This window comes from Vulpes lagopus, chromosome 7, assembly GCF_018345385.1.
Source record: "Vulpes lagopus strain Blue_001 chromosome 7, ASM1834538v1, whole genome shotgun sequence".
Classification (NCBI taxonomy): domain Eukaryota; kingdom Metazoa; phylum Chordata; class Mammalia; order Carnivora; family Canidae; genus Vulpes; species Vulpes lagopus.
Window position 1 is genome coordinate 125,197,263 of NC_054830.1, and position 12,241 is coordinate 125,209,503.

Here is a 12,241-nt window from a genome sequence, read left to right on the forward strand (position 1 = left end):
CAAAACTATATCTTACCAGAGGTCTTGACTTTATAGAACCCAGGCCTCCATCATTATTTGGGGGCTCCCCTGTGAGTACCACCCTGGAGAAAATCAGTTTGGGGAGTAGTTTGCATGTTTTTGGCTCTACCCTCTATTGCAACTGATGAAGTCTTCATCACCCAAGAATGGCCATGAAGGGCCTGGGGTCCACTTGTATGCCATATTAACAGAGAACTGGAGGTGGAAAGATTAGTTGGTGAAGATGCTGAGGATGCTGGGGTGGGTACTGTTCATGCTGGAGAAGTCTCAAAGAGATAAGGACAAGGCAGGGAGGTCCAGAAGGCAGGAGAGAGTTGGAGACCCAGCTGAGAGAGAAGCAGCACACAGCTGCAATGACAGTAAAACACAGGGAAGGATCACTGGAAGGGAGGGTCAATGTTTGAATGATAATGAAGAGAAACCAGGACAGCAGGCATGGTAGATGGCAGTGCCCCAAATCTACAAGGCAGGTCCTGTGATGTCGACAGAAGCGAGATGTTCCACTATATCAAAAGATAAAAGGTGCTAAAATGAGTTCATAAGCACTGTAGAAATATTTAATTTATAAAATAAAAACATAATGGCCGTATGTTATATATATTTTACATGTTATATACATATGTATATATATACATATGTTATATATATTTTTTGTATGTGGTGTGGGTGTGAGCCTGAACATTATGTGAAGAAAAGTTTAAGAGATTATTGGAGAATGTTCCTGAAAATGAGACCCACACCAAATGGCCCTACCGGCCCCTCCTCCCTGTCAAAGCCTGCCTGGGGGACGGTGGGCAGGGGATTTCACAGGGTTCAGCTCAGCCTAGAAGGGAGGCTGTTAGGAGCTGAGTGCCTGTGTTCTCCCGAAGAGTTCATACGTTCATGCCTTAACTCCCAGGGGAGCTCTCTTTGGAGTGGGGAATTAAGGTTGAGTATAGTCATAAGAGTGGGGCGCTTATCCAATGGGATCAGTGTCCTTTGAAGGTGAGAAAGGAGAGAGTTCAGTACCTCTCACAGGTAGGGAGAAAAGGCCATGTGAGGACAACAGGGAGGAGAGGCAGCCATGTGCATGCCTGGAAGAGTGCCCACCAGAAACTGAATCAGCCAGAACCTTGGTTTGGGCTTCTCAACCACAGAACTCTGTGAGAAAACAAATGTGTGTTAAGACAGCCAGTCTGTGATGCAGCATCAAGGCAGCCCAAGCTAACAGGGAGATCTGCATGGAGGCTATGATGTGAGTTGGCTCTCCTTTTCCTCTAGGTCTCTGGACAGGATCATGTGAATCACCACCCAGTAACAAGAAAAATCCTCTTCTGTCCATAGCAAGCATTTCTACTTCAGAACGTCCTAGCCCAGCATACCTGTTCCCATGCTCACCCTCCAACAGCAGGCACTGCCTCAAAGCAAATGGTATTGAAAACACAAACACACCGCAGGCTGCCTATTGCAATGTTAGGCAGAGAACCCATCAGAGAATTCTGCCATTTCTTGACAGAGAGCTACTCGCTCTGCCCTGTGACGGAGTGCATAGCACCTGCACCCTGTGGCCCTTGTATGACTGGCATTAAAAGTGGTGAGGTGCAGTGCTCCTCTCATTCCCTCAGCCAATATTCACTGCATTTCTAGGATGTACTAGGTGTTGTTCAAGCCTAGAGGTCAGCCAGCATGGAGACTGTGAAAGAGAGGAGGCCCAGGAGGGCAACGGGAGGCCACATGGCACTGGCTTTGGCTGTTGCTCCCAAGGACGTGGGAAAGGAAAACCACTGGATCATTTTGAGCAGATACTGATAAGTCAAGTAGCATCACATAGGTCACCAACACCCAGTAACACACTGATGGGAACCCAAGAGTGCAAGGCTGATTTTCTCTCCGCGCTGAGTGAATGAATACTGCCGTGTAACATTCTTATTACAGCTTCTCTGTTCTGTTTTGTATGAAAAACACCTAAACATTTTCTCCCCCCTCCCCCCCAAAAAAACTACTGGAAAAAGTAACGTATTGAGCAAAAAGAGAAAAGTCTCCAAGGCAAGGGAATCCAGGGGACCCATGTCAAGACCAAATCGTAATCCATTCAAAAATGTATTGCTCAGACTCTTGTTTGGAGGGTAGGAAAGAGTGGTGAGGAAGACACAGAGGGTCAGGGACTTTTTCAAAAGTTTGCCTGAACAAGAAAAGGCTTGAAAAGGCTACATTTGAAGAAAGGAAATGTCTCTGTTGCTTTGAAGCCTGGAAAAAAAGAAAGGAGCTATGAGGAAATGAATGTGTGTTTTTCTAAGAGTCTCACTAACAGTTCCTGACACAGTATTTAAGAAAATAGGTGTGTACATTTTCAGTTCAAATGTAAAAATGTTAACATTCTAGTTTATATTAGTAAGTACTTGGTTAGGAATAACTGTATTTAAGAGGGTTCATGAGGAAAATGCCATCAAGCATTCATTCCACTTGTCTTAAATTGTGGGATAGTACAAATTGAGCGTTACAAATTAGTGAATCATCTGAAACGTTCAGGAAATACCGGAGAATACATTACTTATGTCAAAATATAATGTTTAAGCTTGTTTCAACCTACAGGTTATCTCTGAAAACATTCTTAAATCCAGCTCGTCAAGTGGCATCAACGTATTATGGAACTATTAACTAGAGACCTGCTCACATATAAAATCCAACATCAGGTTAAGACACTAAGAAACCACCTTAATGTTTTATAGCTACATGTATAGGGGGGTTTTCAGGGGATAACTTTATATTTAATGACGTTATTTGTTAAAACTTCATTAAAAAATCGACTTCGGAGCATATTGGGTCATTTTTTTTTTTTTTTTGGTACTTTCACTGTCTGCAATGATCCAGCCGAAGTTTAGATGTTTAAAACAGCTGTCTTCTGTTTTAAAGTTAAAGCAAACAAAACACCCTCATTGTCTCCATTTCTCTGGTTATAAAATTACTCTTAAATACACATTTATCCTAAACGGCCTGGAAAAAGTCTTTCCGTTGATAGCAATACAGTGTTTTCTCACATTATCTACAACCTAGATTTGGAACAAGTTGGAAGCCTCATTTTTTATTTAAGCAGGGGCCAGAACAATTCCCTCTTCCAGCCAGGCCTTCCACTACCTGGAAGCAAAGGCCCTGAAAACAGTTCTTCCCCCCGAAAAAGTTCTACTTTGCTTTTCATCAATCTTTTGGCCAAACAGCAAATTCCAAAGTGGTGTCTAATCATCTGGTTTATCTGGTTATGAAAAGTATAAATTACTTTTCGGTCACTGTGTTTTTAAACAAACTTATATCCAAGTAGGTACTTTTAAGTCTAAATGTTAGCAAGAAGGGCAATTAAGAGCAGTTATGTTGGAACAGCAAGCCAAAAACAAGGCCAGAGACAGCCTTGGCTCTGTATTACATAACCAAAGACTTCAATGAAATGTAAAGAGCTTTTGTGGGGGGAGAAATGGAGTTCTGGTTTACTTAACGTTTATTGTTCATTCATTACCTTATTTCTAACCTACCATTCTCTTCATTTCCAAACAATAATCTGATATCAGGAGTGAATGGGGCCCCAGCTCCGCAGCGGTACAGTGGAGTGATTGTTACACCCGGAGAGGGTACCACCCGTGAAGCTATTCATGGAGGGGCAGACAGTTAATCACTGTTAGCGCTCCGGCTTGCTGGGAGAGCTCGGAGCTGTTCCTTGGAGATGTTCCTACAGTGTTCTCCGTGGATTCAAATTGCACTTTATCTCCTTCCACAGGTCTTTCAGAGTTCTATTTATATTCTCATGGCAGCGTATTTCCAAGCATCTTGTTTTGTAATTGTGGTTATTTAGCCATCACTTACATCTGCAAATCCTTTTTTCCTCATTCCAAAAAGAAATCAGACACTACACAATAGAAGTTCGATGTTGGGGGAAAGCCTAGTTTTTGTTCATCTTTAGAACCAGAAACTCAAAACAACTGTCTAGTGTTGTGGGTTTTTTTTTTTCTCTCTTTCCATTTTTAAAGGGTCCTATCCCATGCAAAAATCTTTTTTTTTTTTTTTTCCTACTGCAGCCTTGAAAAACAACTAACTGCTCTCACTAATCCACCACTCTTTTACGTGCCAAGCCCTTACTCTCTTCTAGATACTGGAGATACAAGAGAGACAAAAGAGATGGAGTCCCAGGACTTTAAGAAGCTTCTGCCCTAACAAGAAAGAGAAGCATCCAAACAAATAATTGTACCAACAGTTAAGTCTAGTTGTGATATATGGACTAATTTGGAAGGGTACTTTGAACCTATAATGGAAAGGTATGACGTACTCTGCAATATCAGGGAAGCCTTTCATGAAGGGAAAGGGATGTTCGGGCTGACATTTGAAGGATGAGCATGGGCTAACAAGGTAAAGAAGTAAAGAAGTGTTCCAGGCAGAAGCACATGGGCAGGTCTGTGGTTACAAAGCAGCACGGAAGTTTCCATTAATGGCAACATTGTGGAAGAAAAAAATTGATGGCAGCATGGCAGACAGAAGAGACCAGAGAGGTAGATGATAACCAAATCGTCCATTGTCTTGAAGGCTCTATGAAGGTTTTGGGTTGCCAAAGTACTTTTTAGCAGGGGAGTGATGTGATCAGATATTCATCTTTCAAAGATCACTTCAGCTACAATTTGGAGAATGAGTTCAAGGGCTAGAGTAATTGAGATATTACTTAATTTGGGGGGAAAATCCTGCTACATACTGGTTCTGGGTACATACAGTATACGTAAAAGCACAGAAAACTCAGGAAGATATTGCCCATGGAGAAGTGGAGAGAGGTAGGAACAGTATAGACTATATGGACGTGAAGCTTTATATACCGCTTTTCATTTCTTGAAATAAAGACAGGAAACATATATGACAAAATATTAACAGTTGCTAATTCTGCAGAGTGAAAATTGGGAGGTTCTATTATTCTCTGAAAATTTCTGTATCTTTCAATTTCCTCAAAAGAAAAGTAAATATTTTGTAAAGATTTTACTTATTTGACAGAGAATGAGAGCGAGAAAGAGACGACAATCAGGCAGAGTGACAGGCAGTAGGGAGGGAGCAGTAGGCTCCCAGCTGAGCAGAGAGCCTGATTCAGGGCTCCATCCCAGAACCCTGAGATCTTGACCTGAACAGAGAGCAAGACGCTTAGCCAACAGAGCCCCCCCCCCCCTCCCCAGACGCCCCCTGAAAAAAAAAATTAAAAAACAAATGAGAGAAATAGGAAGACAACAGGAAAGAGTGATGTGTTGTAGAAGTCAAGGGCAAAGAGAGTTTCACAGGAGGAGTGTGGTCCTATTCATCACTGCTCAGGATACAAATAAAATGAAAACATTAAATATCCACTGGATTAACTGTCACAGATGTCGCTGAGGACTTCAGCAAAAGCCTGGTCAATGGAATTGCTGGAGACAGAAGTCAGATGGAAAGGAGTAAATAGGAAAGGAGGAAGGAGCAGTGGTGCTTGTCACTATTCCTTGGTGAGGTCTCGCTTTTGAAGAGAGGGGAGAAGCGGTAGCTTGGAAAGTAATGGAGGACCCAAGAAGGGCTTACTTCTAAGACTAGAAGAGACTAAAGCTTGGTTACCTGCTGATGGGGAGATGCAGGAGAGGTGGAGAAAGAGCAAAGAATTTGTAAGTATAAAGGATCAAACAGAGGGATTGGCCTCCAGTTGGAGGAGAGGCATCACCTCCCCTGTAAGAGGAGATGTGTAGGAAAGAATGAGTAGAGGGGCAAAAAGTCCCCATGTGACAGACTCGGAGTTTTTAAAGAAGTGGGTGGCACCAAGGTGTAAACATCTGGTTAAGGGGAGAAGGTCAGAGCCTAATGAGAGAAAGGGAAGATGACGAGGCTGTGTTCGACCAACCGAGTTTGGTAATTGAAATTTTGTTCTATCAGGCCTCAGCCTGTAACAGCCCATATGTACAAACAGCCCTCTCCAAGGGCCCCCCAGGAACTCTTACCCACCAGGAGCTGACCGTTAAGCATTACTAGACCCCTAATCTCCCAAGTGCACTCGCCCTTTTTGTTTTAAAGCTGAGTTTCTGATCAAATAACTAGATGTGCTCTTTAAAAGGTTCCTGTGCGAGTTTACTTTTTAAATCTTTCTTCCACACTTTTCCCAGGTGATGTGGGGGGAAAGCAGGCGTTGTCATCACATAAAGTTATCAAAGCGTTTTAGGGGTAGCTCCCAGCACTGACACAAAACAAGCCCTGTTTTTCCTCAGCGCTTCCATCTGACTGCTGTCAAAGGTAGTGGTGGGACTGACATGGAGGATGACAAGGATGAGGGCGACACTAGTCTACCTCGACAGAGTGGTGTGTACCAGGCCCTAGACTCAGACTTGAGGTTTACACACAGCATCTCATTTAATCCAAACAATCCCTGGGAAGCGAGAAGGTGAATCCCCATTTACAGGTGAATCCACTGGGGCTTCTGAGAGGTAAGTGACCCAAGGTCACCGGTTATTAGGTTACACAAGCATAGGCCACCTCCAGAGACCTAGCGGGGTTTTCCTCACTCCACTTCATGCCCTTTAACTACAAAAGAGTCTAAATTTCCTTTCAGTTCTTACACTCTGGGACTCTTTAACCCCCATTGGCTTTCTTTCCCTGGAGGGACAAAGTAAATTGCAGACTTCAAAGGCTTTGGAAGAGCAGTGGTTTCACTGAAAAGTTAAGGCAGGCTGCTGGTGGTGAGTCTGAGGTGCAGCGAAGGGGAAATGACATCATGGGGTTTCACTGGGCAGCCTCCCCACAGGTGCTCCCCTGAGGGCCTTGGGAGAGACACAATAGCTGGCTTCTCTTCCACCTCTGGGAGCATCTCTCTCCAGGCAGGTGGAAATGTAATCTCACCATGTCAGGACAGATGGGTGCCTCATTGGATGGTGAAACTTTGGGATCTAGCAATTGCCAGGAAGATTCTGGGTGGTATTTCTTGGCCGTCTGAAAGTTAAGTCGAACTCTTTACTTCTTGTATTCCATAGCCTACAATCAGGTAAGTTTAATCTCTTGCTTCTCGGCTCAGCGTTACTGCAAATTAAACATGCGAGTATTAATAATGGGAATAACCTCCCTTTTAAAAAACACATCCTGAAACTCGATGTGGGGCATTTCCAATATATCCATAAAGCAAACAAGACAGCTTAATTGTTTGTTTCTCCAAGGAAAGAAGCTAAACCCGGAATTAATTTGGTTCAGCTTGTGAAACAATTCGTTTGCTCTGCCTAATTCTGCCAATTAAAGAACTTTTCCCAGACACAATTAGCATGGAAGGCAGCGGCTGAGAGCGAAGAAGCGGCCCCGCGACGCGGGCGGGGCGGAGGTGCCGGTGAGAGCCCCGGGGCCCCGCGGTCGCGACCCTGGGACGGAGGGAGCCCCCGGACCGGCTCGCAGCGGCCCCGAACACCAGCCGAAATCCGGGCGTCCGAGAGCGCAGCTGAGGACCGAGCCGGCCCGGCCCGCACCCGGTCCCCACGGACGTCGCGCAGCCGCCCCCACCCGCGCCGCCGGGACGCCCGGCCGAGGCCCCCCGCCCCGGGCCCGCTCCCGGGGCCCGCTCGCGTGCTGCGGGGGCTGCGCGCGCACCTCCGGCCGCGCCCCCCGCCGCCCGGGCCCCGCGGTCCCCGCTTGGGAAAGGTGGGGATAGCGGCCCCTGCTGGCGGCTCTGGCGAACGGCGGAGATAGACCCCTCCCGGTCCTCGCCGCCTCTTCCAGGTGGGTGGGGGTGGTGGGGTGGTGGGGGTGGTGGGGGGGGTGGGGGGGGGTGGGGGTGGTGGGGGTGGTGGGGGCGGGGGGATACATATACGGTAGATGCAGGGTGTTGTCGCATGTGCGTTTATTCTCCGTGAGTCCTCGCCAGTGTTTGTACGTAACTTGAGTTCTCGGCAGGAACATGGGCCCGAGCCCCAGTTAGGGAGCAGGTGCGGCTCCTAACGCATTTCCTTGGGGGTACTCGGCTTAAGGACACCTGGGACCCCCATCCTCCTCCCAGTGCCTTTCTCGGCCGCCCCCGAGGTCGCTAAATATCGCTCCGCGGACTGCTTGGCCGCCCAGGGCTGCTCTCTGCAGAGGCTTGTGGCTCCGGCCCGCCCCGTCTGCGAAGCCCGCTGGGGCGCGGGGTGCGCGGGCGCCGCGGGGACGGGAGCGTGCGGCGGCCCGGGGCGGGGGGCAGGGCCCGGGGCGGCGGGACCGGTCGGCACAGGCCTGTAGCTGCAGGGGTTTGGGCGGTTGCAAGTTCACGCGGCGGAGAAAGGCTGTGCCTGCCATTCTCCGTGTGATCCTAACAATAGCGCCGTGGAAGAAGTTGCGATTTCACTTCTTCCACGCGGTTGTGGGATTCCCGTTGGAATTGTCCGCGTCCTATTTCTGAAGTTTGCTTATTGCTGAGGGCACTCCATACACTTCCTAAGTTTCGAAACAGATCATGGCTGTCGTTGACAGCACCATCCTTTGTACTAGGGGTACGTGCTTCCCTACATGCTGGATGTGCTGGATGCGCCTGAACTTGGTGTCCGTGTCTTCGAAGTGTGCCTTTCACTGCCCCGGCTTGTATCCAGTTCACCTGGGTGCGCAGGGCAGGGCGCCCCTCACTTCTGGAATCTACCTCCCGGTGCAGTGATCAGAGTCAGAAAGGCTCGTCGTTCACTTACCCTCGTCCTTTAAAACTTTTCCATTTAAGAAAATCGATAAACAGATCCTTTCTTGTAACTCGCTCCTGCACTACGTCTATTTTTATTTATTTTTCTGATTTGGCAGGGCTCAGCAACGCTGTCCGGGCTCCCCGCCCCCCCCCCCCCCCCCCGCCTTGCTGGAGCAGATGCGCGGGTGGGGGAAGCAGGGGCTGGGATCCAGCCCGAGTCGGGCCCGCGGGGACCTCCACCCGGCGCACGGCGGGGCCGGGAATCGCGGCGGAAGGAAGCCCCGCCGGCCGGTCGGTGCGCGGCTCCACCTGCAGCCGCCCCGCAGAGGCTCTCCCGCCCTCCGCCACGCTCACTCAGTCACACACAAACACCGCGGCCCGCCTCCGGGTCGGAGAAGACGCCAGCCCGAGGAGGCGGGGCTGCGGGAGGAGAGTCCTCCCTGCGCAATCCAGTCCGGGACTTGGCTCCGCCCGGGCGCCTCGGCCTCTCCGGTGACAGAGGAGTAGTGAGCGGCTCCGGGCGAGGCTGCAGCCAACTCCGCTCCCCGCGCACTCGGCTGCCCGGGCGCTCGGGACGCAGCAGCGGCGCTTCTCCGCGGGGCCGACCGCCCGCGATGCCCGCTTAGGAGCAGCGGCAGCGGCCAGCATCGCCACACCCGTCGCAGAGCGGGGCCACCGCGCGCCCCCCGCCCCAGCCCCCACCCCGCCCCCCACCCTGAAATGACTTGTTAATCCGCGCAGACACCACCGAAGGGGCTCACCGGAGTGGAATCCCAAGTGGAATTTGGATTTGGAGAAGAGTTTCTTGAACATTCACTCCTTCCTTGTTGGGGTTTTTTTTTCTTTCTTTCTTTCCTTCTTTTCCCCCCTCTCCCCTTCTGCGCCTGTCACTGGAGATGAACACAGCGCGTTTGCTTCCCAGAAAGTAGTCGCCGCGACTGTTACCCCCAAAGAGACAAGCACACATGTGGGAATGACAAAGGCTTGCAGAGGAGAGAGCGCAGCTTGCGGCCCGGAGAGATCTCCTCGATAATGGATTACTAAATGGGATGCACGCTGTACCAGCCCGCCCCGAGCCCCGGCCGCCTGCCCGTCGATGCACCGAAAAGGTACGGCGGGGGCGCCCCGGCGCGCCCCACCTCCCTGGCGGCCCGGCTCTGGGCAGCGGGTCCCGGGGCCGCGGCCGGCACGCGCTGTCGGCTTTGTGGTCGCTGCGTCCTATTCTGTCTGGTGTCTGCCTCCCGAGCGTTGCCCGGCCCTGGGGGAGCAGTCGTGAGCCCAGCCCGCCGCTCCTCTCCGCCCTGTGCCCGGGAGACCGCGGGGCTCCGCGCCTCGAGCTTCCCCACCCGCGCGGCGCACACGCCCGGCGCCGCCCGGTGCTGCCTGGCAGGGGAACGCGCGTGTAGGACCCGGGGCCCGTCCTCACTTTCGGGCCAGCAGGGAGGGAGCAGAGAGGCCCCGAGAGGGTGGGATTCTCAGGAGCGCCCAGTCCTGGTGCAAAGGCGGGGGCAAGCGTTGTGCCCTCAAGGGCTGGCGGACGTTGGGTGGAAGAGCGCCGGTGGTGCCCAGCACCAGGTTTGGGTTCTGTGGTGGGAGAAGGGGTTCCGCAGAGACGGTGGGGAAGCGAAGAGAATCTTTTGTTGTCCGCTCGGGGTCTGGGAGTGCGGGAAACTTGTAATGGCCCTGGTACCCGTGCGCCCTGCCACTTGGGGACATCCTGGCTTTCGCGGCCGCTGGCACCAGAGGTTCCGGGCTTTGTTTGCTCGAATGAGTGCCCAGGAACGGTCTCCTCCCGGTGTGGCGCGGTGCCCCCCGCCCCGGATCCTGTCCCCCGCCGCAGCTCCCTTCTGGCCGGCGAGGGCGGCATCTGTCGCGGCTGCGTCCCCCTCCGGCACGGAGCCCGCCACGCCGGGGCTTCACGCCCGCTGCGCCCTCCTCCAAAATCTAAGGGGTCCCTCTGTGGAAAGGAGTTGTCCCTGGAGGGGAAGGGTGGAAAGACTTGCGAAAGATGGCCCAGTGCTTGCTACCCAGACAAGGGCTCTGCCCCGGCCACAGGTCCTGGGGGCCGGAGTACTCGCTGCGTCCTAGAGAGCTGCGTGGCCGGCCGCGGGGCGCCTGGGAGCTGGCCCGGCAGTGCCCGCCCTCCCCGGGTGACTCCGCGGGGATGGAAGTGCCCCTTCTCCAGAGCCTCTGCCTTTCCCCCTCGGCTCCCCACTGTGGTATACGGTGCAAAAGCAGGATCCCAAGATCCGCTCCCTCTCCCCACACCCGAGAGGTACAGGGGGAGCCAGGGAGCAGTCCCGAACTTGTGCGTTTCGGGAAGGGAAACAGGATTCCGCTGCCTTTCCCGCTCCCGCGCCGCCTCCTTTTCCAGCACGGGGTCACTCGACCGGGCGCTTCTGGAAAGTTTCTCTCAAAGCCTGGGCCGGCAGGCATGACGGGGTTGGGGCGCAGCCTGTGCGGCCCGCGGAAAACCGAACCGGGAGGGAAGCGGGCGGACCGCCCGGGCCGCGGGGACTCGGGTGCTGGCCCGCAGGCCGCGGCTCCCCCGGCCGGCAGTCGGTCGGGATGCGGCCTCGGCGCTGCCCTTGCTGGGCCGCTCGAGAAAGCGGGGGCGAGGCGGAGGGGAGGGAAAGGAAGTTCAGGGGCAGGATTCAGGATGCTGGGGCGGCCACTGGACAGCGGCTGGCGCAGGGGCCAAGCGCACCAGCCCCAGGCTCCCCCTGGGCCACGCGCGTTTTCCCAGCCGGCGGGGGTCGGGGAGGGTGGAGCAGGCAGCCAGGTGTTCGTGGAGCGGGGAGCAGCTGCGTCTGCACAGCCGGGGAAGGCGCCGCCAGCCGCGGCCTCCGGCCCGCAGCGCTGCGGGCAGCCCCAGTGGCCGTGCCAGTGGTCCTGGGAGAAAGGTGGCCGCTGTGCCAACGCGGTGGCCGGCCGGTCGGGCGGCGGTGGGATCGCCTTCGGCGTCCGCTGGAGGATGGAAATCAAGTTGCTCCTTACCGAATTTGATCCGTGAAAGGTTTAAAACACAGGCGAAGGCGGACGCACAGCCACGCGCGCGCGCGCACACACACAGAAGCACGCAGATGCTCACACTTGTACGCGCAACTTTCTTCGCCTCACATCTGAAAAGATGTTTAACCCAGTTGCAGTGTTCCGCCAGCAGGTCTCCAGAAAGCTATGCAATGCCCCCCAGCGCTGGTTTTTAAGTCTTTCCGGGGTAGGAAGGTCTCGAGTGCTTCTGCCGGTCTTTCTTGAATCCTGATAATTGTCCGTCTTCCTTCAGACCTACATCTTGGGCATCAAGTCCAATTCTGATGGCGCAGAAAAGCTATAGGTTCCAGACACGTGAATCCTTTCTTTAGGCTTTTTCTCCCAAAGTAAAGATGCCTGTGCTCAATTCTGAATTAAAGTATCGTACTTTTTTACACCATAACCAAATGGCTACCAGAGGTCAAGACTGCAAAGCATTTGGTGCGTATTTTTTATAATACCCTGTTTAGTCTGCATGGAGCAGTTTTATGATTTACAGTAAGCTTTGATGAAACTACGCCAGGCACCAAAGTTAATTATTAACCTGACCTTAAA

At 52.4% G+C, this 12,241-nt stretch overlaps 1 protein-coding gene across 3 annotated transcripts in view; it reads left to right on the plus strand.

Moving 5' to 3' along the window:
* The first annotated feature begins 9,526 nt into the window (after positions 1-9,526).
* SEMA6A (semaphorin 6A) overlaps positions 9,527-12,241 on the plus strand; it is a 125,601-nt gene continuing 122,886 nt past the window's right edge. For all 3 annotated transcript variants that reach the window (XM_041761430.1, XM_041761435.1, XM_041761436.1), the window contains exon 1: positions 9,527-9,765. The gene's annotated coding sequence lies outside the window, so the exon portion shown is untranslated. The remainder of the gene's footprint in view (positions 9,766-12,241) is intronic.